The sequence below is a fragment of the Ceratina calcarata genome, unplaced genomic scaffold (assembly GCF_001652005.2).
Source record: "Ceratina calcarata isolate Rehan_Ccalc_2016 unplaced genomic scaffold, ASM165200v1 scaffold49.2, whole genome shotgun sequence".
Classification (NCBI taxonomy): Eukaryota; Metazoa; Arthropoda; class Insecta; order Hymenoptera; family Apidae; genus Ceratina; species Ceratina calcarata.
The window spans coordinates 57,915-85,042 of NW_017173325.1; the positions used below are offsets into that span (position 1 = coordinate 57,915).

General features: G+C 43.3%; 1 protein-coding gene across 9 annotated transcripts in view; it reads right to left on the minus strand.

Annotated features, from left to right (window-relative positions):
• Window positions 1–27,128, minus strand: part of LOC108627989 (tubulin polyglutamylase TTLL4) — a 131,425-nt gene that overhangs the window by 26,955 nt on the left and 77,342 nt on the right. For 8 of the 9 annotated variants that reach the window (XR_003389564.1, XM_018029623.2, XM_018029622.2 and 5 more), the window contains one exon: window positions 15,497–15,537. The gene's annotated coding sequence lies outside the window, so the exon portion shown is untranslated. Of the gene's footprint in view, window positions 1–7,705; window positions 8,614–15,496; window positions 15,538–27,128 lie in introns of those variants that run through there. The other variant, XR_003389563.1, reaches the window with a different exon arrangement.

Sequence of the window (27,128 nt, forward strand, 5' to 3'; positions counted from 1 at the left end):
GACCTTTCTTGTAGAGGACGACGAGATCTACAATTTCCATGTAAAAACTTTTCGCTAGCGTCAATAGTTAACGAGTAATTTGCAAAAAACTGTTTTTTAGTTTTTCGTCAATAACTCGTAAACTACTGACGCTAGCAAGAAACTTTTATACAGAAATTGTAGATCTCGTCGTCCTCTACAAGAAAGGTCTGATGCAATTTTTCCGTATGTCCAACGGTTTGGGAGTTATTGGCCAAAAACGAAAATTTAGAAGAAATTGAAGGGGTACCCCTTGGAAAAATCTCGGAAAAATCAAAAATTTGTTGTTGTTGTTTATTATTAGCAGTGTTCTTCCGACGTCTGATTTCTTTTTAAAAAATGCGTTTCTAAAGTGCATAAACTTTTGGGATCGACTGTACAGCCAATACATCCTTAAAGTCTGCAGTAGCGTTAAAATTGTTTATGAAAAATGAATAATGAATGTAAATGAGTGAAACGATGACTGCTCTGCGATCAGTCGCATCGGTTTCTTTCGACCCGATCGAGCAGGCATCGAAAAGAAACGGAACGATTCGATTCAATGAGGTAAAAAGCAGAGCCGAACGAAATGGAGAAAAAACAGCACAAAGAGAACAGACTTTAAACATGTTTCAAAATGTAAATTGAAAGAAGCCACTGGAGCGTTGAAGCCATTTCTCGTTGAAATAATTGCTCGCGTTCGAACGTGAAGCGGCCAAATCATAAATGGAACGGTGGGCCAAGAGCGGGCGACGGCCGGATGCAAATTAATGTCAACCGAGACGCTCGCGACGGACGGACATCAAAGGGAAAAGGAAAGAAAAAAAACGACTGACGAATATCTGGATCGGCCTCGGGGAGCGTTCCCATTGACGTTGCCAACCTTGATCTCCCCCTCGATCTCGATCGAAAGGGCAAACCGATTGTTCCCGCTGGATCTCTCCCCGAGTGATGAGTGCGTGCAAGCGCCGGTACACCTGCTGCACCTCTCGAAGAACACTATGTATCTCGATTTGAAAGAAGGTCAGTTCGGGAGCGGGTTTTCTACTTTTTGCCCACTGGAAATCGATGATCGTTATAATTTATGCAAATTCGTACACGCACACCTCTCGTACCTCGCGCCTCATCTCTTCGAAATTGATAGTTCTCTGTCAGCTAAGACATACAGCATGCGGATACATATAAATATGTAATTTCACCGATTAACATGAAAATTCGCTCGGCATTAAATATAATGATCGTAATGAATAATCCATTCGATATCTGATACGATAATTTATATCACATGAAAAATAGTACGCCTGTTCCCTGTTTTTATAGGAGTTTAAGGAAAAAGCGAATCCTGGGCGGATGATACCATTACTTTATTTGTTTTTCCAAGGGGCGATCTTAAGATCTTAATAAAGATTCGCGTAATAAACGTTAAAAACGAGTGCAGCAATCATTATTCACCAGAATCATTCGCGAATAATTAAGTGTTTTATATACTCTGCATACGTCTTAATATGCTGTTTCGCTGTAAACAGTTTAAAGATCGTACAAATGAAGGATGTTCCGAAACGCGCATATTATCGTTCTCAATTCAACTAAAAAAATCAAGATTAATGAAATGAGAAAATTTTGTAATTCCGATTTCTGTTCATGTTTTTTATTATGTCCACGTGACTATTTTATAATCCAGTGACGATTCTGGGGTAACCGCAGTGCGTCACGACGGAGCGGAAATAATGCAACGGGCGTCCCTTCGGCGCGGTGCACGCGACGAAGCCAGCGCGGTGTCATTGGGCGATTACCGCGTTTGCCGCCGCGCCGTGCCGCTCTCTGCGTGTGCCCCGCTCGCGCTCGTTCTCTACCTCTACCTCCACGCGCTACCGACACCGACACGATCGGAATCGCTCGCCGAGTACGTAAGTAAGTAAGTACAACACGCGGCAAATCGGCACCGAACCACGGCTCACGCTCCAGAACAACCCGGCCGCGGGAGAGGGGCTACGCGATGACGTCACGTCCGGCGCGAGGGCAACGAGTGTGGGAACCGGTGGCAGGTGCGCTCGAGCCCCGAGAGTCAGTCAGAGAGTGGAGGGCCCGGTTTCGAGGCGGAAGGGAGGGCTGGGGAAGCGAAATGACCGGCCGGGGATGACTACTACTACACGCCGGAGATGAGGAGGGAAAAGAAGAAGAGGAATAAGCGACGCGGAGAACAAGCGCGATCGTTCGGAGCCGGCTCGGCAGGGAAATGAATGGAAAAGAAGTGGAAAAATTGGAGGCCGACCGCGCTGTTCTGACGAGGCGGCGTGCGGCGAGGACGAATCGCACAGGGAGCGATAGAAACGATAGGGTGGAAGGTGTAAGAGCACGCCGTGAATTTCTTGCGTGGACGCAGTTGTCTCGGGCACGTTCGTTATGCTTGACTCTTTCGACAACTGGTGTATGAAGAAAGTTTCAGTAGCTGTCGATTCGAATGCAAATTGGGAAAGAAGAACGCCTTGACAAGAATTAACGAACTGTATGCATCAAGTAGTTAATTATGCGAGAAATTCAGGCGATAATGTTTTTTTTTTGTCAATAAAACAGTAAATACATTTTGTTAAGTGCTTGCAATAAAAAATCCTACATTTTCACGCAACTTAATTCAATAAATATATTTTTAGTGTTTGGATCTGATTATTCTCAGCGTGTAACAGCTGTCGAGTTTGTTGCACATTGCCGGGAACGCAAATTGTACGATCTCTCAGATCGTGTGTCTGTTTTTCCAGCTGCGCTAGTAAGTACAAGTCGGTGGATCAGAAAAATGCAATGATTCACTGGCTACATATAATTTGCATATAAATCAGCACGTGTGCTTCGGCTGGACACGTCCCACCGTCGTTCTGCGCCGCCCGTGCAATCTCTGCCGAGCGCATAATGTGGCATTACGTCGTTTCAAAAAACACACATTCTTTTTAGCTGACAGCTTCTAAGAATTCGTGCGCGCTTTCTGACGAACTCCCGTCGACAGTCTCGTAAAAAATATTTTCCCGATACTTGGTAATCGATTCAATGAGGTAAAAAGCAGAGCCGAACGAAATGGAGAAAAAACAGCACAAAGAGAACAGACTTTAAACATGTTTCAAAATGTAAATTGAAAGAAGCCACTGGAGCGTTGAAGCCATTTCTCGTTGAAATAATTGCTCGCGTTCGAACGTGAAGCGGCCAAATCATAAATGGAACGGTGGGCCAAGAGCGGGCGACGGCCGGATGCAAATTAATGTCAACCGAGACGCTCGCGACGGACGGACATCAAAGGGAAAAGGAAAGAAAAAAAACGACTGACGAATATCTGGATCGGCCTCGGGGAGCGTTCCCATTGACGTTGCCAACCTTGATCTCCCCCTCGATCTCGATCGAAAGGGCAAACCGATTGTTCCCGCTGGATCTCTCCCCGAGTGATGAGTGCGTGCAAGCGCCGGTACACCTGCTGCACCTCTCGAAGAACACTATGTATCTCGATTTGAAAGAAGGTCAGTTCGGGAGCGGGTTTTCTACTTTTTGCCCACTGGAAATCGATGATCGTTATAATTTATGCAAATTCGTACACGCACACCTCTCGTACCTCGCGCCTCATCTCTTCGAAATTGATAGTTCTCTGTCAGCTAAGACATACAGCATGCGGATACATATAAATATGTAATTTCACCGATTAACATGAAAATTCGCTCGGCATTAAATATAATGATCGTAATGAATAATCCATTCGATATCTGATACGATAATTTATATCACATGAAAAATAGTACGCCTGTTCCCTGTTTTTATAGGAGTTTAAGGAAAAAGCGAATCCTGGGCGGATGATACCATTACTTTATTTGTTTTTCCAAGGGGCGATCTTAAGATCTTAATAAAGATTCGCGTAATAAACGTTAAAAACGAGTGCAGCAATCATTATTCACCAGAATCATTCGCGAATAATTAAGTGTTTTATATACTCTGCATACGTCTTAATATGCTGTTTCGCTGTAAACAGTTTAAAGATCGTACAAATGAAGGATGTTCCGAAACGCGCATATTATCGTTCTCAATTCAACTAAAAAAATCAAGATTAATGAAATGAGAAAATTTTGTAATTCCGATTTCTGTTCATGTTTTTTATTATGTCCACGTGACTATTTTATAATCCAGTGACGATTCTGGGGTAACCGCAGTGCGTCACGACGGAGCGGAAATAATGCAACGGGCGTCCCTTCGGCGCGGTGCACGCGACGAAGCCAGCGCGGTGTCATTGGGCGATTACCGCGTTTGCCGCCGCGCCGTGCCGCTCTCTGCGTGTGCCCCGCTCGCGCTCGTTCTCTACCTCTACCTCCACGCGCTACCGACACCGACACGATCGGAATCGCTCGCCGAGTACGTAAGTAAGTAAGTACAACACGCGGCAAATCGGCACCGAACCACGGCTCACGCTCCAGAACAACCCGGCCGCGGGAGAGGGGCTACGCGATGACGTCACGTCCGGCGCGAGGGCAACGAGTGTGGGAACCGGTGGCAGGTGCGCTCGAGCCCCGAGAGTCAGTCAGAGAGTGGAGGGCCCGGTTTCGAGGCGGAAGGGAGGGCTGGGGAAGCGAAATGACCGGCCGGGGATGACTACTACTACACGCCGGAGATGAGGAGGGAAAAGAAGAAGAGGAATAAGCGACGCGGAGAACAAGCGCGATCGTTCGGAGCCGGCTCGGCAGGGAAATGAATGGAAAAGAAGTGGAAAAATTGGAGGCCGACCGCGCTGTTCTGACGAGGCGGCGTGCGGCGAGGACGAATCGCACAGGGAGCGATAGAAACGATAGGGTGGAAGGTGTAAGAGCACGCCGTGAATTTCTTGCGTGGACGCAGTTGTCTCGGGCACGTTCGTTATGCTTGACTCTTTCGACAACTGGTGTATGAAGAAAGTTTCAGTAGCTGTCGATTCGAATGCAAATTGGGAAAGAAGAACGCCTTGACAAGAATTAACGAACTGTATGCATCAAGTAGTTAATTATGCGAGAAATTCAGGCGATAATGTTTTTTTTTTGTCAATAAAACAGTAAATACATTTTGTTAAGTGCTTGCAATAAAAAATCCTACATTTTCACGCAACTTAATTCAATAAATATATTTTTAGTGTTTGGATCTGATTATTCTCAGCGTGTAACAGCTGTCGAGTTTGTTGCACATTGCCGGGAACGCAAATTGTACGATCTCTCAGATCGTGTGTCTGTTTTTCCAGCTGCGCTAGTAAGTACAAGTCGGTGGATCAGAAAAATGCAATGATTCACTGGCTACATATAATTTGCATATAAATCAGCACGTGTGCTTCGGCTGGACACGTCCCACCGTCGTTCTGCGCCGCCCGTGCAATCTCTGCCGAGCGCATAATGTGGCATTACGTCGTTTCAAAAAACACACATTCTTTTTAGCTGACAGCTTCTAAGAATTCGTGCGCGCTTTCTGACGAACTCCCGTCGACAGTCTCGTAAAAAATATTTTCCCGATACTTGGTACTTAATAAGAGTGGTATGTAAATTTAATTGCGTTACCTAGCATTAAGTTCAGGTCGTGTGTGTAACATAATTTTAGCAAACTTCATAAAACCGACGAGTCTGTCATTTAAATTTGATAGTGCCATAAGAAAAATGTGGAGAACTTATCATTTTGAATCTTGATACTATTAAGTAAAACGATGTCGACATATTATAATGTTCCGTTCACGTGAGGACATCATGCGGGTCTCATCGATAAAAGTACAATGGAAATATATTGCACATTATTAGTGAGTCAATTACTTTCTACACATCTACACAATGTATATACCGGTATATTTTAAAGGCGTGAGTAGTACAACAAAAAGGCTTGGCCGAGGAGGTTGTTATTAACACATCGATCAGCAGGTGCATCGTAAATGACTCGACGAAGTCAGTCGCAGGCAAGACGGGTAAGTAACATAAACGGTACATTATAATATTATACTCCAACTGCTTACATGCCCTGCTAGGCATCACCTTAAGGAGTTCCAACGTGCAACAGGGTATATTTTGCCTAAGGGTAACTGGTTGTGCGCGCTTTACATTATTTTCTCCTAGCTTGTGTGGTCTTGAGTGAAAGACGTAGCTGAGAGTTAAGCGAGATCCTTGAAGCTCTCGCCAAGGACGATGGCTTGTGCACAGGATTTCCAAGTCAGAATTAATGGAAAAAATGATTATGAATCTTGGCATTTTTAATACAATTAAAATTGAATGGATTAAAGGATTATAATTTCTTTAACCCCTTGATATACAAATTAAATGGAACTTTACATACAAATTAAATGGAATGAATGACGAGTCAAACTCGTCATTGTACATCAAGGGGTTAAATGAAACTGTCTTCTCTGTCAATTCATATCTCCCTTCGTAGATATGTATTCGTGTAAGCCCGTCAGGTGGTGGAAAACGCTTTAGCTTATCAGGAAACGAGCGGAAAAAAATTTGACAGCACGCAGCGTTACGATACTAATCGACTTTTCCTGCAGGGCCTGGCGCGCATGCACGTAGGTATAGTACTAAAGCAGCAACCGTAATTGTACACCGGCGGACGACTGGCGTGTGCATGCGTGTGCACGGCTCGCGCTCGGCTCTCGCTTTTTGTCCCTTTTTCCATGTCCTCTCCGCCGCGATCCTCAAAGGGCGGGAGGACATGGGGAAACTTCATCCTACCGATACTCGTCACCCTTGACTCAGCATATCGTCCCCATCTCCTTTTTTTCTCTTCTTTTTTTCTCTCAACCTTCTACAGTATTCTCTTATATCCCATAACCACTTTTTATATCTTATATAGAAAAAAGTAAAATTGGAGAAATCAGTTTCGATTGCTACTAATAAGATCGTACTTCAACCGAGACCCTTGTCTCCGGAGTTAAGAATAAAAACACTTGAAGCGCTAATTTATAGCGTCTCTGCGGACGCTATTAATCGAAAGCCTCAGTCGCAAGTTCATTTAAATTCGTAAGCCGCCTTAGCCTCCGCATTCCAGTCGTCTTTTCGTCCAATTAACAGTGGAATGGATTTAAAAAGAAGTCTGCTGACACTCTGATAGCTACCAATTATCTCTCGGTCTACCCACCCCTAACCTAGTTCTAAACGCGAAATTATTCGGTTAAACGGCGACGAAAAATGTGGCACTACAGACCGAACGTGGAGGGGAGAGAAAGGGGGCGAGAAATGGGAATGCAATGTGGCTCATTAACGCTCGTAAAGGCGTTCGTGATCACACCGATCGGCAACAACGGACACACTCGCGCCCCGAGGCCTGTAATCACGAAACTTATAATAATCTAGTATCCTCGTTCCCGCTGGCCGACTGTAACGACTCGAAATTACAAGCGATATCAATTTTATATTTATAACACGGACCGTAATCAGTTTGGCGCCCGCCCAAACGCTCGTACATCCTTCGCTCACGAAGTAATTGTAACTCTAGCTATACTAGAGTAAGATGGATCAGCTGTTTTCTAGTTAGCCCCTGCTACTACCTTTGAACGGCGAACGTTATTTGAAACAGTAAATAAGGCATTTCTCTGTTGTACGCAACTAGACGAGTAAAGATGGAAACAGTCATGAAATAATAGGGAAAAAGTAAAAGTAAATCTTTACAAGTTAAATGTTTAAGTTAAACAGTATTTATTTAAAGCAAACATAATAACAAATAATATAATTATAAGGTAGTATGAAGCAATTATAGATAAGATTACCACTTAATGTACAATTTGCTTCTGATTCTTATCTGGTAACGTGATCATTAAAGAGACAAGCTATATAGCGCATAAATCATTTAGAGTATCATCTTTTTAGTGTTTGTCATCGCAGCAGTTGAAGTTGAAGGATGTATCTCCGCCCCGATGCCACTTTAAACCGGATATTATCAAAGAAAACGACGGGAGATAACTACTTTCGAACATTTTTTCGGTTTAAGCAAATTGAAGGGAAAAAGCAAAGAGAGGAGATGGTAGATGTTCAAGCGAATTAAAAGGATTATATGAGATATACGCTTTGATTCGAACTCGTAAGAATCGACCGGCAAAAACGTAGACGCGTTTATTCGTACATCAGTTATTGGCGCAATCAGTAATATAGAATGCTGTTTCACGCATTTCTTTCACATATACCGTAACGAGAAATATGTCGCTCCTGAATTCAATTATAAAAATAACCAGTCGTTCCAGAAAATGATATTCATATGTAAGCACATATGAAACGTCGTATGAGGCAAAACGATGATGTAGGAATAAACTCAATAGGACAACCCGAGAAACAATTTAGGTATTTGTATGAAAGCCATGGGAAAGTAATTTCAAGTGAACCGCAAAAATTGCTAGGTCCGACTCGTTGAAATCCTCGCTAAGCCGATGAATAACACAGATGCTTTGCATCGTTAATTGAACGCAGTTACGCGGAGAAGCAGTCTGGCCTGCGTTGGTTAGCGAAACGTTTCTGCGCAAACTGCCTCCAATTATGTCCTTTACTGTCGATACGACGGAAACATAAATTCTACGCCGTGCTGCCCTAAAAGGAGAGGACAAGGCGGGCGGCGAGCAATCACGGCAGACCAGTCCTATCCTTCCTAGCTAATTGTTCCCTGAAATATCATTTAATTTATATTTAGTTGCAAAAGTCTCGGATGATACGCTACCAAGCAATAAAAAAGCTACTATGTATCGCGTATATAGCAAACGGAGGTGCAAAAAAGGAGCATGCAAGGAACGTCAAAATGCATAAAATTAAGCTCTACCAGACTCATGATGAGAACGTGTTCTGCTACGCGTTTACGTTGTTTAACTTTCTGGAATCTCATTAGTGGCTTTTTTTATGAAATTCTCATATCATCAATGGTATCGATTTGCATCCTAATAATTCGCATAAATACTCTATATTTAATGCGCCTTTCTTTTTAAGCTCTATGAAAATAATATCAATTTAACGTAAAAGCATGTGAAGTATAGAACTGTTCCAAGGATTTCAAAGTAATTCAGCGTTTACAATGTTTTCTACATTTACTGATCCCGGAAATAGCACAAGAAACGAGATATCAAGTACAATGAGTCTCACAAGCAGTGAATAACAAAAGACTCTTGTCTGACTATCTGTTCTCCATCTGCCCGTTCCTATACCGAAATACGCAGTCTATTTCAGTGGATGTCCCCACCCGAAAGCTGATCTCGCGCGACGCGTCGACGCCGCCCGACGGCGACGCCTTCTGTTCTCCCGGTTGGGCGTCGCGACGCCCGCGCTTTTTCGTCGGCCGCGCACGAGCGGTCGCGACGCCCAGCGACCAAAGCTCTCGTTCTGCGAGCCTGATAACGGGGGCTGCTCGCAAGCAACCGCCTGGATGCTTCGTCTTACCGAAAGCTCTCTGTGAGCCCGAGCTTTTCCTACGTTTTTTCCTTACCGGAGAAAAGGACTCGGCTCCACCCTTGACTTACCGTCAAGGAATCGAAACGAAGGAGCAGGGTGGCCACCCCAGCGGGAGGCCGCGACAGGACGCGTTCGAATACCGCTTTCCTGTCGAAACAACCAATACGCATTCATGGATGGGTGACCATGCTCTCTTCTATAGTATACTATAGAGATAGTAACGTGTATCGTTCCCTGTCTCGCTTCTATCCCCGCATTTCTGTCCTTCTCTACCACCCACCCATCGTATCATTCGTTGTTTTCTCTCTGCTGGCTTTCGTTACGTTTTATTATTGGCAGCCGGCCCGATATAACGGCCGCGTGCTTTCCTGATAGGACACCGCGACGCGCTCCAACCGACACTCTGTTGTCGAAACTGTGAACGGTGAATGTAAATGTCACAGTGAAATCTAATGAGGGTTCGAGAGCTTTGTTCGGGAGAAATAATTGGAAGACAGCGAGGTAAAATGTCAAAAAGTAAGGGTGGATTATTATAGTCGGATAGATTTTTTAATTGCTAGTGATTGTATTGTAGGATCGTGTGGAGTGGACAGATGAAGTAGGAATGAACTGTGAGTGAACTTATCTAATAATTAAATTATACTAACTCTTTTATTTGTAATTTACAGTGAGATATCTAATGATAAAGAAACGATACTGATATCGAAAATATGATATTTAAATTGAAATTAATTAACAAGTAAACAAACAAAAATTATTATATGAAAATATGATATTTAAGGATGTATTGGCTATACAGTCNTTAATAATGACAATAATTGTTTCATCAACGACATCCAGACATATACCAAAATTTTACTGGATTTCTATATGCAAGCTGGGAAGCGAGACGACTTGAACTAAGAGAAATCTCTACGTATATGTATGTCACTGAGGCAAGGGGTTGAGGCGTCAGGACGCCGACGTGGTCGTGATAGGCGCCTGGTGCGGCGCCGGTACATCTCTCGACCTGCGAAACCGTGGTCGCACAGGTGTGCCGGCGTGCCCTCATCTCGGTGGCTGGAGGGCAACCGCGCCGTGGCGGTTGACCGCAGCGACGTCGGTGACGTTTCAAGTCGCGTCGACGTGTCGATGATCTCGTCGAGAGCTGCCCACCTGTCGCTCACCGCTTGTCGCGGCTCGGTCACGACGAGTTTCGCGAGCCGGCTAACAGAAACGGGTGGGAGCTCGCGGAGGCGACGAGCGTCGCGACGCCGCACCGTTCGTCCTCGACGTGGACGACGAGGCTTGTGGCGCCAGTCCTCAGGCGTCGCGACGCTCTACCAGGAGAGCAGACATCGAAGAAATATATTTGGCCCGGATTAGATTTCAATGAGTAACGATAAATGAGAATGATATATTGGGTCTGTGGCAAATATTCTTAATCTCCTTAAGGGGGGTAAACTCTAAATAGAGTAAAAAAATTGCCTTGGAGAACCTCCGAAATTGGACGAGCATACGTATATGCTGATATAAATATTTTGTCATTGCTGACAATATGTGAAAATTGCATTTTCGTTGGATGATTAGGGATTGAGTTACACTACGTAATACGACTTAATAATGTTGTACATTACTTCTAAAATAAGATTCGATAGCAGAATCTGATACAAGGATGAAATGCGTTATACAGGACAACTTCGATTATTATGAGAGTACGGATTATCTCCGAACGTTTCCCTAAATATTGTGAATCTTTACATGCCTGATTCAAGCTTCGTTCAAGCAACTTCAAGAAAGAACATCGTTAACATACAATTGCCAGTTGATATATTTTGTACCATCATTCCATGATATTACAAATGACATATCAGGATTATAAAAAGAACATTATGCTCCATTACTTTTAAAATGTGTGTTTTTTCTACCTGTACTATTGTACACTGAAGCTTACACTTTAAGTAGAAGTAGCAACGTACAGGACAGACATTTGGTCTGCAACGTGAACTGGTAAAATGATTAAATGTTGTTTGGAAACATGAAAGAGCATTAATCAAATCGCAACATCATAAACTATATAAAAAAGAGATTAAATAAAGAATGAGTAAGCCGTACATATTTATTCATTCATCATAGACTATAATTTCAGCTGTAATTGCTCGTATAAACTCATTACCCAAACGTTTCATTAAACATTTCATTCCCCGGCAAATGATTTATTAAAACCACTTTGGCACAGCATGAAATTCAGCGTGCATGGATGCATGGGCGCATACATACATACATATACAATCAACCAGGCCGCAATCGTAACAAAGCCAGATCAATATTTCCCAACAGAGACATCCCGAGCGCGCACGCTACCACACAACCGCCCATTCCCCGACAGCCCTATATCCCGTCAGATGCTTCAAAAAAATTACCAAAACAAAAAAGTATCCCCGGATCAATAACGTTCGAACAGGTTCGCACCCCTCTCCTGAGCAAGATAAAAAAAACATAGAGAAACGAGAACAAAAGACGAAGCTGACGTTTAGTATCGGTGTACGGAATCGATTCTGTAGGTTCACCCTAGGATGCTCGTCAGAAGCTCGCGAAGAAGCAGCCCGCGGAGAAAGCGCCCCTGAGAAAGCTCAGCGGCGCCCTAGGCTCGCGACGCTTTATCCGGCTAGTATAAATCGAGCGCGACCGCGACGCCCACGTCAGTCTCGACAACGTCTGACGGAGCTGCCCGTCAAACGGAAGACGTCGTCTGACGTACCACCGTAATAGGACAGCAGAAGGTGCATGGAGGTTGCACGCCGCTCGCTGAGCTTTCCATCGAGCTTTCCCACCCTGTGCCACCCTGACGGGAGTCGGGAGGCTCGTTAGCGACCGAGGGCCGAGGAACAGATAAACGTTGTCAGAGGCCGCGCTGCGACGTTCTCCGCGGCCAGGAGAACAACAGCCATCGGAAGGATCCTCGTTCTCCTACGGGCGTCGCGACGAGCGTCGTTATGACGAGGAATACGAGCAGGCGAGCAGAATGTATGAAGAGGCTGTCGGCGTCGTGACGCCGGGGTTAATTTTAGTTTCATTACATGCGCAGTGGTGCTGGCGGTGGGAGACGCTGAGGGTTGTCGAAGATAGGAACGCCCATGTGTGTAACTGCGTGTGCGCATTAAGCGAATGGATATGACTGAATAGAAGACATCGCGCTTTCAGTGGAAATTCGATTGGATTGTGATAGAATAAATGCATTAGAAATAACGATTTATTACATAAAATACAAGACTGTCTTGATTAGAGAAATGCATTTAAGAAGAATATATTCAAACAATGATAAGAATTAATGAGAATTTTATTGATGAAACATATCGGTTTCTATTAACATTAAACTTAAATTACAATATCTGTAAGCGATGTGATAGATATTTCATTACTTGTGCACGAATCTTTACGTCCCTAGTAGTGAAAGTCAATAACTTATGCGACGTCTTATCTAAACACAAATATTCTCGTATACAATAGACGTAGGCCCTTACGTTGACATCTACTACTTAATTCCATAGAAATCCACTACAATGGATATTATTGTTACTGATCCAACCAACAACGATCGTTCAATTTCCTTATAAAATTTTTCCTTCTTTAAGAAAGACGAAAGGACATAATTTCCCTTAAAAGCCTGCGAACTACAATTCCACTTTTCCAAGTGCATCTTTTTGGAACGAAACGATCTGCTGCAAAAAAATCCTTTTTGATCACTTTTAGCTAGTTTCCAACAAATAATAGCGTTTTCTTCGATACCATAGGAATTTTCGTTCAGCGGTGCATTCACCGTGTTGCTCATACCAAAAGTTAGGGGAGCTTTCCACCTTGGTTGTTCTACTAGGATCTCATGAAAGAGCGTGATAAATGTCTTGTAGAGCTTGCGAGATTTCCGAGCTTGCGGTCGACGAGCGTCGCGACGTCATAGCAGGGTATCATAGACGCAAAACGGGCTATCGCTGTGATATTGATTCGTTTTCCACGGTTTTCTCTATAGATACCCTGGATGGTTATTCCTTTCAGCAAACATAAATTTCTTACTTTTGTGAAAAATCTACAAATCTCTGAAGCTGAATGAAGTAGAACTGGTGTGTCTTTCCATTTTTTAATTTTAATGTGGATGCAAGAAATATATTTAATTTAATGGCCAGGTGTAACACTGAAAATTTATTATCGGGTTGTAACTTCACAACGCCATTTAATTAAAGATGTACAGTAATGGAAATTGTATGCTTGTGTTTATTTCTACCTAGAGCGAAGTCAACAAGTACAATCCGTTTTAAAAACGTTTGTTCAGTGACTTGCGTTCAGATGTAACAGGCAAGCACGAAGAGCAAGAAAGAACCACTGAGCTTTCGTTGTATAATATATATATATACATATAAACATAAGCTTTCCGTGATAGAAAATACAATTAAATATAAAATTGATTTGTGGTCTTTTGTTCCTGTTTTAAAAGTTCTTCTATAATCCAGTTCATTACAAAAGCATGCTTGCTACAAAAGCTACTGCATTTTATTAATAAACTTATTAAACGACGACGTGTAATTAAACGTTACATTGTCGCTGAACTCGCGATGTTCGTATTCATTGGATGACCTGGTTTTGATTGATTTGATGACTACATAACGAGCTCCATTTTCACCCGTTCAATTGTCCACGATTTAAAACGGAGCGCGTGTTACGTAAAACGTTTGAGCGCGTAATCTAGGCGTGGCGTCGCCGAATCCGTGACCTCGAGGGCTTTTCATTGCATCGCACGCGCCCAAACCGAGAGAACCGATGATTTCACGAACCGGAAATTGTCTCGGTCGGATGTCGACTCTAACGCATGTCACCGCGTTTCTACCACGCGTTCCTGAACGCGCCCTGTAATAGCATGCGATGCAATGAACACGCCCGTTCATCCGTGCCTCTTACTATTCAGTCAGCATCCTGCGATTGCTCCGGCGATAATTACTACTTAATCCGTAGAGGAATTTACAAGTAAATTGTATCGAATTAACTATGATGAAATTAACCTAATCGCAATTATTCACTGTAAAGCTCCTCATACGACAGAGCAAAAAAGGGGGACGATAGTATCGGCATAAATTACAAAGGTAGTACTTAAAATTTTACGAATTTGGAATTGCCTATAACGCACGGACTTCTTTATGGAGAAAACCAATTTTTCAAAGTTGGTTTCATGCTCGTCCGCCAAACGAAAAATGTGTTATTATCCGTACAGGTATTAATCTCAGCCAAAAGGGCTCGAAAATTATTCATGTGAAACCATTTTTCAGTAATTCGTTGCAAATGGGTTTAATTAAGTATCCTTGCAACTATTAATCACGAACCATGCATCGTATTATTCTTTGACATTCAACGCCGACCATTTTCAATCGAATTATTATTTGGTTGATCGTTAAATTAATCGTCCAATAGTATCCATTTGTGTTATACTGTGATATACATATCACGAATTGCGTGTTAAGAAATTCAGAAAGAGGCAACCCGTTCTTGAATTTGAACCGCGAATGCATTTCTAGTTTGTTTGCACTTTTTCTTCAATTTGAAAGCTTTCGCCCACACGTGCATGCGTGGACCGAATTGGAACGATTTCACAGAAACGAGAAACCAGAAAAACGCGAAATCAAAAAAGCCGAGGAGAGATAGCGAGCTCTTCGGAAAGATTACGGGATGCATCATTTACGTCGATGCTCCCGCATTTTCTGTCCTAATTGGCGGCCGTATAAATCATTTTAACGCGCATTAATTTCCTCACTTACACACCAAATGAGACAGTCACGCGGTACACGGCCGAAACAAGTTGGCTACTTTGTATTCAAGCGATGCGCATCCAATTTACGCCGCGCCTCCCGTTTTACCGTGCTGATAACAAACATCTGCGCCGAGTAAACCACTTCTCAGCCTCTCAGCGAGGAATCTGCCGTGGCTCGAAAGGAAAACGTGTTTCGAAATGAGCCGGCGAAATGCGGGCGCTTATGCAAATTCATATTTTTGTAGACACTATACTTGACTAGAGTAGGAAGGAATTGGCTGATACAAAATTAAACGAAAGGACGTATGAAATGCAAAAGAGAGTCTTCACTTACCCTATCCTCAACAGCTTTGCTGGTGGCTCATCAGATGGTATCTGAAAAGAAAATACATATCATGGTTACGATATTTTCCATTACAGATGCATAAATTTTATTTTATATAAAATTCAACAAATGGCATTAACACTAGAAAGATTGAAACTTAGTATATACCTATATTGCCCAAAGCAGTAAAAATGACTGCATTGTGAAAGAATAATGTGTAAAGAAATTTGTCTAAAATTAATTTTTAATATTTTTTATATTATTTACAGTCATATAACAAGTTATTAGTAAATGTTAACAATAAAAAAAATTTACTTCACTTGGGAAAAAAAGTAATTTATGCATTATTATTTGTACATTTGCCCAAAAGCAGTCAAAATGACTTCCTTGGGCAATCTAGTGTTAAGGATTACATATTCTGATTAGAAATACTGCTTGATAATTAAATATCCAGTATTATCTCTTATCAGAAAATTCTTGACCCCTTTTATGACAGTAGAATGAACTCATGCATTTCTACAAAACTGTTACTTACGATCTGAAAAATAGAATAAAACAATGTATCGAACTCATCCGGCGAGTTTTTAAATAAATCGCGGCCCTTTACATTACACGCGACCAGAACTGCCGTGAATGGAGTTTTTTAATGAGCGCATTAAAGCGCGACACGAAAGGCGCACGGAACAGGCCCAGATAAATATCCCTGCTCGCGTTTCATGCTTGGTCATATCCTAAAACGTTTGTGGCGTGCGCATTTAAGTTGCAGATGATGTACACCGCTGCCATAAGTATTCATCTGCCAAAATCTTCCAGTTGTCGATACCAAATTAATGAGCTCGAGATTATCACTTGGTCATTAACTGAAGCGTTGCACCGTGAACACCGTTCTTATTCGAGCGCCGCCATAAATTTCGTGCACGTGCCACGAGGATTACGTGGGTCCGACGATATTTATGCAGCGATTTTGCAAACGTTTATCAAAGTACATGATGTACTAAGTAACTGTATAAAATGCACACAATATGTATGTATAGTTGGAAAGACGACTAGGAAATACTTATTGGGGTTTAATCAATTTTGTAGTATTGATAATCTTTAAAATTAAAATGATGTGAATAATTTCAATTGGAAAATGATTAAAATCCCTTAAAATGAAAACTTGTTATGTTCTTTAATACGTTCCCTTCAGTAAGGTCCATTAAGTTACCGAATTGAATTGCATATTGGACAGCCAGTACAATTACTCGCATTATACTTTCATCTGGTCGATCCACCTGCAATACTCGAACGTTCGACTCCTCCGTGTCGCAATACAAGGCAACGGGACAACTCACATACTCAAGTTAAACGGACACCACGCCTAAATTCACGAACAATTTTCTTCAATATCTCGCACATTTATTCCCTTTCGTTTTTCATCGCTGCCGGGTGGACGATGCATACGGCCGAGTCCCCAGTGGCCGGAACGTCGCGTTTTTTCCTTTTACTCGCGCGAAATCAGCTCGCGGCCGCCGCGAGCAAGAGTCGTTGCGCCCATAAATTTTTAAAAAGGAAACACCGTGGGCCAGCCAGCGCGTGTAACACGCGCCTCGGGAATTATTCCGCAGCTTGAAACGTGCTGCTGCTAATTTTTTCCCTACACCTCCCCTCCTCCCTCACGCCCGCTCCTCCGCCGCGTACGTGTTCCTTTCCCGTCTTTTCTCGCGGGCTCCTCGTTCTCCACGCCGCTTCGCTTCCTCGGTCGTCCTCGCTCCTGGCGGAATACGAAACGCGTATCCCGGTTGTTCCTGACGTTCGTTCAATTTTTATGCGGGGCCCGCGTGCCCCCTGGCCCTATTTCGGCCGGGCCAGAGAAAGCGCCCGCCGCGCCTCGCCGTTCGATCTCTTCTCATTTTGCGCCGACACCCTAATCGATCAGACCGACGATGGGTTTCGATACAGCGAGCATCGGCACCGGTTCGACGCCACTTATTATTGGCGAAAGTGTGAAATTGTTTTTTGATCATCAGGAAGTTTGTGATTTTCTCCACGAACGTTCGAATGATACACCGGGCACGTATCCCACCGGATTGAACGACAAAAGAAAGCACAATTTTCGAATGGATATTCAATCATGTCAATCCACCTGTCGCTCCAATCAATTAAATCATAAATACTTAATGATTTCTTCCTTGCAGCTGGCTTCAAATATTTCATACAGACATTGTATTTTACTCACTAATTACTGTATATTCCAAGTAAACTAAAGGAACCATCGGATAAAATTCCAATTACTGTCCTATGCAAGTAATGCAAGAAACTGCGTAAATATTATAATAACTTCTTATCACGCTTCCTCGGAGAATCATCAAAAATAAACAATTAGCCAGTCTTAACAGTTTCCTCGAGACCGCTTTTTTGCTCGAAACCGCGCATTCTTTAAAGACCATCCTGTGCCTCTTAAATCACGTGAAGCCAGATCAAATTCATAAAGTGCTAAAAACTACGGCTCGATCGCAGCCGGATAACGTTCTTAAGAATACTAATTACACGTAGCGGCGCTCGGGCGGAGTGTTAAAGCGTGTAACGGCGGCTCGCGGTACGCGCCGTCTAATTAGACGCTCTAATTATGCACGTAAGTAAAATGGGATGGGACGATGAACGACGTCGCGCGCGGTACGTGAGAGAAATGTTTTCCTGGAAAGAGAAGTGCACATAAACCTTGCGCAGATGCGCGGAGGAAATGGCCGTAGATTTTTTATAATTTAATTTTATTCCTCTGTGATTTATCGACTTCATCGAGTAACTTTACATTTTAAGGAAGGAGAGAATTTTTTTTATCTTTGTATAAGCATAATAACATGTAAATGAATCTATGAGTAAATGTTATCATTAAATTGGATGTGACATGATGCTGTTCTTGTGCATACAAGAAATGTTAGAAGTAATTATGAATTATAACAGGAGTTCCTTTTCGATATTTATTATCATTAGGAATTCCCTTGTGGAGCACATTTAGTCAAGGACCTACAATATCCCGGGCAATCGACATGAACTAACGAGCGGTGAACACGGGACGCGCAATAACTGAATGGGACGAAATATATCGACGCGTCGAAAGTCGAAAGAGGGGACGACGTTTCTTTCTTGGTTGGCCACGATGAAACGAGGTAATTACGGTGAAAATAACGACGGTCACGTTACCGGAGTACCGCGAGTCGAGGCAGCAACGTAGTAGACACGAAAATAATGACGAGCAGGATAATGATGATGAACGCACGGAAAGAGAAAGGCTGCGAAACGAGCAGAGGCGAGGCCAAAGCCCTGGCCAAACAGTTTCAAAGTCAAACAAATCGAAAGAAAAGTGACCAGAGGGGAGAGGGCAATAGAAGGGATAGCCTGGCCGGTGTATGGAGAGATCCGAGGGGGGAAGTAAAAGGGCTGATGGGAAAAGGGGGGTAGAAGAACACCAAAGGGGGCCCTGAGAGGATCCTCGCGATCGACCAATCGCGTCTAGGCAACTATAGCGGAGGTGTGGTGGAAGCCTTGGGCCCAAACCCCTCTCGTTTCGCCTCGGCCAATAGCGACGTGCCGGTAATCGGGCCCGTTTCCGCCAGGGCCCAATTGCCTTTGCGTCTTTTATACAGAATCACAATAGTTTACCTGGCTCCGTGGAAATAAAATTAGCATTCCGTTCGACGCGACCACCGCTTGCTCTTTTTCCCTTTAACTGGCATTCGCGCGCGCCCCTTCGGCCAGGAATAACACAGCTTGTTTTCCTCGAAACGCGTATCCAAAATGTCCTACTACTAGTTCTTAGGAATGCGAGAGACGATGACAGAAATCCTATTGCATTTCATGGTAATCGTCATGAATTAAATAATACGATTGTAAAATCTGAGTTCAACGTGAATTACATCGACAGAAAGTATCGATGACAGATAGGAATAGAATGCAGGTATTGAATCGAGCGTCGTGGATACGCGATTTGTTTTAATCGGAACATACTGTAATAACGATTACGACGCATAAAAGGCTGTATAAAAATGTGTAACGCGCAGTAAACGATGTCACCTGTTCGAACTTACGATTTCGCTACATCATCGTAAAGATCGCCGTAAAGATAACGTCTTCGAGATTCTCAATTTCTCAGGGCGTATACCAGCATTCGCGAGTATCTTATAGGCGGATTACCTTCCTTGTTCCCTGAGCTCCATTGGGTTGTTTTAAAAGGAGCGAAGGTTTCACTTTTAGCAAGCGTGTTAGCCTTGATCACAATCATTGGCGAACGGAACATTGTTGCGGATCGCCGCTGTATAATTTCCTCGCGGCCGTACCCGGTCATCCGCTGCACCGCGCGCTCTGTCTTCTCGCTTTTATGAAAGTACGGGCTGACCAATCTCTGACCAGGCTAACGACGTAGTTTAATCCTCGTTTCACGAAAACGTTCGCCCACGTTTTTATGGATATCTTCTTATGTTCGCAACTAGCCGGGGATGAGACTCTTATTGCGTCGTGAAGAACAGTATTGTATTGAAGAAAATTACGTTATTTTCTAATTAGAAGAAAATATCAATTGCGAGTCATGACAATTTTAACAAACATCGCCGAGACTGTATAGAAACTTTAAAATTATGGTACGTTTATCTTCAAAGGAAAAAATGAGTCGACTGAGAAAAAAGAACAGGGCCAGGAACTCGAGACGGTCAGTGAAAAAACGAAATCAGCCTCTGGGGCAACATTCGGTCCTTTTTTTGCCGCATATCAACGATTTCGGGGCGAGAATAAAAATGTGAGGAGTCTCGCCACCTCGAATCTCCACCCCTCCCCCGGTCTAAACGGGGCCCTAATTTCTCCGCACAGAAAGGGGCCTGTTAGTTCAGAGACGGCTTTCCTCCGCTCGCACCCTCCCTCCCCATTCAACGTTTTTATATTATGCACTTTACGCAGGCTCGTGCACCTGTGCGCCGTTGGTTCCCTCCCCCCAGGCGAGCACACAATGCCACTTGTCCCAGAGTGTGCACACTACCCTCGCGTGGGGTTGCTCGAACAATAGGGGTGATGCGGGATTCCATCGGCCTAACCCTGACACTGATTTCGACGACGCGTTCCAGCGGCGGGGAACATTTCACCCCTGTCCGGGGTGAACAATGGAATTCTTAAATAGAACGTTCCTACATACACGATTCCTTTCCGATTGTCCGTGGAAAAGTAATAACGGAGGATGTGCGTGTCTGATTGGATCTAGGATGAAATCTCGGTCTGGGATATTCATTTTGTAGGGATCAATAAAGGTGGGTTGTAAAGCTTTTGTCATACTGCACAGGTGGGAATTTGGCACTGAAAGTTGTAGAAATTTTTGACATAAATGAAAAGAACAGAATCTTATAAAATACTGACATCCCTCGACGCGGCTTCACCCACACTAATTATTCTGCACAGAATTTAATGTGTGTAGGATGGAAATATTTTATGAACCTAATTTCTAAGTCATAGAACTTCAAAGATATTGAGCATTTTGTACATATACATTTTACACCTTTTCACTTCCTTAATAGACGTAAAAGTAAAACCTTACTTTCACTCTTTTTCAACCCAGTGATTATTTATAATAATGTGTGCTTTACAAATATATCTTATGAGTACCCACGTTGTAAATACTTCATTGCTCTTTAGGTTTTTGCTAACATACATACAAAAGCTTTCTCTTTATATGACAGTAAGATTTTATGTTTCTAGCATAGCCAAGAATTTTGTGAGAAAATTTTATCCCCTTTGGTATTCGATTACCTCTTATGACTCAATGACAATGAAATCATGTAAAAATCCTAAACCTATTAATCCCCACTGGCAATGTTACAGTAGAAAACCTGATCGTCGTCCCATTGTCGCACAGCCGATACAAGCAATCCACAAAGAGTCTGGTCGAATATCAGAGACCATTGGTAGGTGCACGTCAAACAAAACTGCGGCCTCGACCGCGAGGAGACGTCGCCGAAGTATTGGATTTCATCGACGAAAAGAACCCGTCAGAATTCCTAACCAGAGCGATATATCCTCGAATCGAGGTGTCCGTTTTCTCGTTCCACTTTACTCCCTGCGCGCCCCGTTTATTTCTTTCCACGATCGCGTGTTCCCTTCGACTTCATACTCTTTTTTGTTCTTCCCTTCCCCGTGGCACATGTCGCATGGAACACGTGCATTTAAAGACGGGGTACGTATTCGAGTAATTATGAGCAGAAACGGACAGATTAATAAGCGAAATAATGTCCTGTTGAAATCAGGACATTCCATCCCTTCTATGAGAAAATCGCTCGTAGCAAATTTAATTTATAACAGCAAGAGTATCTCAGCCAATTTTGTTGGTGGAACAAATAGATACAGAGAGATTAGTTTTACAGACAGGTATTCTAAGTCCCCTCCTACTTCTTATCAAAATTAACATTCCTATCTCTTCTGAAGATTGGGCAACCCTTCGCGTGGCGTTCAGGTGTGCGATTACTCGCTTAAATTCACGTCCCCTTATTCAAGGACTCGAAACGTCTCAACCCGTGGGGAACGGCACCTCGTTCTCGAGATTCGTGGCTTGCGTACAGGGTGTATATCTCGCGACCGTCCGAAAATATCTAAAAATAAATAAGCGTGCCCGTTCCCCTCGCGAGAGGGGCCCGTGGTGCACACGTGTGCCGTCGCGTCGTTGACAAGAGAAGGGTCGAACGATGGAAAAAGACCACGAATAAAGAGAGATATGGAGTAAAAATCGAGGATGAAGCAAGAGGGGACGATCCGTTGCGAACGAGAGGAAGGGAGGGCTCGAGCGGAGAGAGAAAGAAAGAAAGAAAGGTGAAGGGGTGCCGAGGGGTGAGGAGAGCGCGAACAGAGGAAAGATGAGGCGAACGTGAGTCTCGGCGTGGGAATAAGCGGCAGGTGCGCGACGGCGCTACCGGGGAGCCACTTGTGGGGGCAAAGTCCCCCCTCGATGGGCCCCCTCCGTGCCACGGAAAGCCACGCCGGGGCCCCACCTCGGACCCCTCTTCCTAAAGTAATCAAAAAGTATTGCACGTGTAAAATCGATCCGTAAGCAAAGGCCGCGGTCCACTTCGAGTGTCCCTCCTTCCCCCCTGCCCAACTCCTCTCTCACACCCCGGTCCGTACCGAAGAAATCGAATTTCTTCTTGCCGCTCCTCTCGAACTCCTCCACGCCGCGCGCTTCCTGCTTTTTCAACGGAACCGAGCGACCAACCGATGCCAAAAACCGCGATTATTTTAAGCGAAAGATTGCTCGTCCCGTGTTTTGGGGAAGTCCCCAGGGCGCGATGGCTCCCGTAATGGGATGCTGGCTTTCGACGTACTTCGTTGGATTTTATTCAGGAACTGTACGATAGTGAGTTTAATCCTTTCGCTATCGCCTGAACGTAAAGTCTCACGTTGGTTTTTGGAAGATATCAAAATCGTAATAACTTATGAAAGTATAATAAACAAGCTTTCATTTCCACGAAACAAATCATTCGCCACAGCTAATTATTTGGAACGCTGAGATCTCCGAGTGAAAAATGTTTACTCCACAGTGAAAGGGTATACTTGTTGCGGTGCACGTGGGTAATTGAATTTTAAAAGCTCGTCGCGTGTAACAGGTGTAGATGGCAGTATTCCAGAGACGCGTCCTCTGTCCTTTTTGTCTACCACGTCGTCAAAGATTTTCAGCTCTACGCCCGGAATAGGACTTGTGCCGTCATTAATATTAATTAATCTCGGCGTGAATCTCTAGGGAACAGGTGTGCTCATCGATAATATATATATTAATCAGTAAATTGCAACAACCCGGATCCCGTCATCTTCTTAATTAATTTGACGTATATCATTCTACAATTTAAAGAATAGCCAAAAACTAAATAAAAATCCCCTCTCTCTCTCTCTCTCTCTTCATCTTGAAATAATTTACCTGTCACTGTCGTGTATTTTTGCTACTGGCCGGTTGCAAAAATAAAGTTATCAAAACTCATTCGCACTCGTCAAGCGTGGTTATTAAGCCTCCCGTGTTGCATTCAAACGAAAATGATTTGCAAAACAGAATGTTTTCTCTGGCCTAACAGCCGAGAAAGATCAAAGTTTTTTTTTATGGCCGGATGAAAAATATTTTGATACACGTCCGTTTGTATGTGAAACTTTCCAATCCGGCTCCCTGGTTTCGACTGTATCATTTTATTCCTCTTTCTTCTGCCTCTACCATCCACTGATATTCAATTTCATCATACTTAAATTGCAACGAGACCTTCGCTAATGGGACAATTTTCATAATTTGATATTTATTAAATGTTGCACGAAATGATCTTTCGCTACACGACGCTGCCTTATAAAACTCTTGGACTCGTCTCCCTACACGTTTCGCGAGGATGTAATATTTCCAAGTCTCTCTGAAAGCCTCGAGGAATTTCTTTACAAGGCGATTAAAATAAAAATGACACGAGGCACTCTCAATGAGTTCGTGGATGAAAGATTGAAAGCGCGGTCGACAACCTTGGCAGCTCCTGGCGAATTACGAACGTGTCAGTTTTTTTCGCACGCAGTACCGAATCGGATGGTTTCTCTTAAAGGTGCGATGACTCGTGGAAAAAACGATATCCGAGACGACACGAGTGTTGAATCGGGTGCAGCGCTTCTACGTCAAGGGTGAACGTACGAACCGTGAAATGCGTGATTGTCACAGAAAAAAAGAAGGGAGATAGCGATGATACTTATTGTCAGTTGTCAATGATGTTCAGGAAATGAGAGTATTTACGATCAAATCCCTCGGTTCAAAAACTGAAATTTGACATCGTATCTAATGAGTCATAGATGCTCAGAGAAAAATATTAAAAAGAAATACGTAATAGATATCATTCGTTGTTTCGTTTGCAATTGATAATAATGATAATTGAATGGAGTTACACGTATCGAACGTTGAATACCTCAGGACTTCAACAGATCCAATTCGTTTCATAAAACACGAGAAATTACAATTGAATGCAGCATGTAAATTGCCTTCGTGTCCCGTTAACCAATAATTCCTTTGCGCACGAAACTAACCTTTGAAATTTCATGATACGCATTCCTAAAGATACTCGTCTGAAACACAGGCTTACGTATGTGCTTACATGCGCGAAGCACAAAAGCCGTGGCAGCGCCACGTGAAAGTGACACGCCACGAGACGTATCCCGGCCGAAAACAAGAAAATCTCGAGAGGCACCTGCGATTCTTCAATAAACGGCTCGTTTGCAACTGAAAGGCCGCGTCTCGCAGCCTGTTCGTGAGAAACGCTTCGGAAACGGGACCGTAAACGGCGAAACTGAATTACACACGTGACAAGTCCTGCCCGTCAACAACGTACACGAAAGAGAAAAGCAATGTACTGAAGCTTCTGCGATCAATTATTTAACTCTTCACACTCCGCCATTTACGAAGATACACGACTCATTCATTGAAACCTCTGAGAATTTATTAATACTATAAATTCCGATGATACATTCGTGTATACACTGCGGTCAGAGAAACGTTAAGAAATATTTTCGAGAATGTTATTTTTCCATTTATCAATCCATTCTGTCGATCCGAACACATGTTGTCACGCTGTGCGCGTACTGGAGGTGGCAGTAAACCTGACGAACCTAATAAAGTGCGAACAGATGTTCGGTGAAAAATCTGAATCGAAAATGAAGCGGGCTGAAGAGGTGAGAAATGGTTGGTTAACGTCACGGCTCAGCGTACAAAACGAGCAACAGATTTCAATTTTTCGCAGATCTGCTGCCGCCGAAGTTTTACGACCGTCGGCTGCGTACACGACGACGCAGTTACAATATAATGCGGGCGCGAATTCCGTCGATTTCTTTCGCGGGATCCGCGCTGCATCCGTGGGGCAGGGAACAGCGGAGAGGGGGAGGTCAAGGACACCGAGGCCAGGGCGGAGAAGGCCTTTTAAAAAAGGGCATCAGGTGCAGGACGCACGCTCAAGGTGGAGTTTAATTGTTGGCGTAAATTTCGCAGCCAAGGACGTGTCCATACGTTTCCAAGCTGAACGACCAAGGCTACCACTTCGAGACCACTCGCATGATGCTGTTCCTTGTATCTGATAGCGGATTCAATTCACGACTAATCATCGATCATCCATCAACCTGTTGTTCTTTGTGCGGGAATGTATCTGGGACTCTGTAACTGATTCTTTGGAAATTGATTTAGGGACGGGAGAAAGAATGTAGAAAAATTAGGAGAGTTGATTGTCTCTATCTAAAATAGATAGGTACACCAACCCTTTTAGGTTTTTTTTTCAACGAATATTAATACTGTTACGCGTTTAGTTTTTTATGTCAGTTCTCTGACGAAATTACTCAACAGCCACCTGTACAACGAACCCCGATCCCTAAAACAGTTTCCTCACCCAACAATTAGTCTTAAAAAAACGCTTTCCACATACTCCTACAAAAACGTTAATCGACCGTAGAAAAAATAAAATGTGTCGAGACGATAATTGATAGAGGCCCCCCAGGAAAGGAGCAGTAAAAAAGAACGGGCTGCGAGTAAACATTTTCAAAAACCATTATTACCGATGTATCTACTAATCGCTGCGATTAAACGGAGGGACCTGTTGCTCGCGTACAAAATCAAGCGAGAATTCCCAGATCGACGATTAGCCGCGTAACTCTTGAATACCACCACGTGTTCCACGATTAATCATACGCGGGATCTGTAATTAAAATTTCAAAACACGACGCGACGGAAGAACGGCTGATCGGGACGACGGAGCCTACGATGTTGCAATTAAAGTCAGTGATTAAGGCTGGCATGGAAACCAGAACGTCTGGTATCGACCTTTGAAATCGCTCTACTTCATTCCTAAATGAACGATGATGAAACGGTCGCAATTACCAATTTAAGTGACGACTTTTACTAACAAACATGAGAATAATAATATTCTTCTTATCGTGCAAGTTCTTATCGATTGCACATTAATTTTCTTATAACGCTTCTGAATTAAGCAACGAAGAAACGCCTGCGAGATCGCTTCAGAGACTAGAACCTGTTGCAAAATAATTTAGAAATTCATTTCCTTCTATGATTTGTCCTCGTTATGAAAACCGATCAGATACTGGGGGAAAAAGATTCCCATTACAGTTTCTCGTCTCTCCTCTGTGCTTCGCGTTCCGACCATCTGTGCTTCCATCAAAACGGACCTCTTATCGTAATGGTAGAAAGTGTGCTCTCGGCGAAGTACGCACCTTGGGAGCTCCGTTCCGTTCCGTTTCGTTTCGTTTCGTTTCGTGTCGTGTGGGAATTTACTTAACAGTAGATAACTCCGCTCTACACGATAAAAGGAAGTGACGCGCTTAAGTGCGGTCTTAAGAGTGAGTACGGTAAACATGCGTTCACTCGAATTTCTGTATCGGAATGTCCCGCGTCAAACCGAAAATCATTTTCATTCACCGCAATTATAATGTAAGTTAACAGAAATCGAATCCGGGTAAATTGTTATTTCACTGTAAGAATTTCAGTGTTACTATAATATAAAATTGTTACAAGTCTCTGAACCATTTTACGAAACAATGTAAATTATTGTTAAAAGAAATTGAAGTGAGTGATTTAAGGATGTATTGGCTATACAGTCAATCCCAAAAGTTTATGTACCTTAGA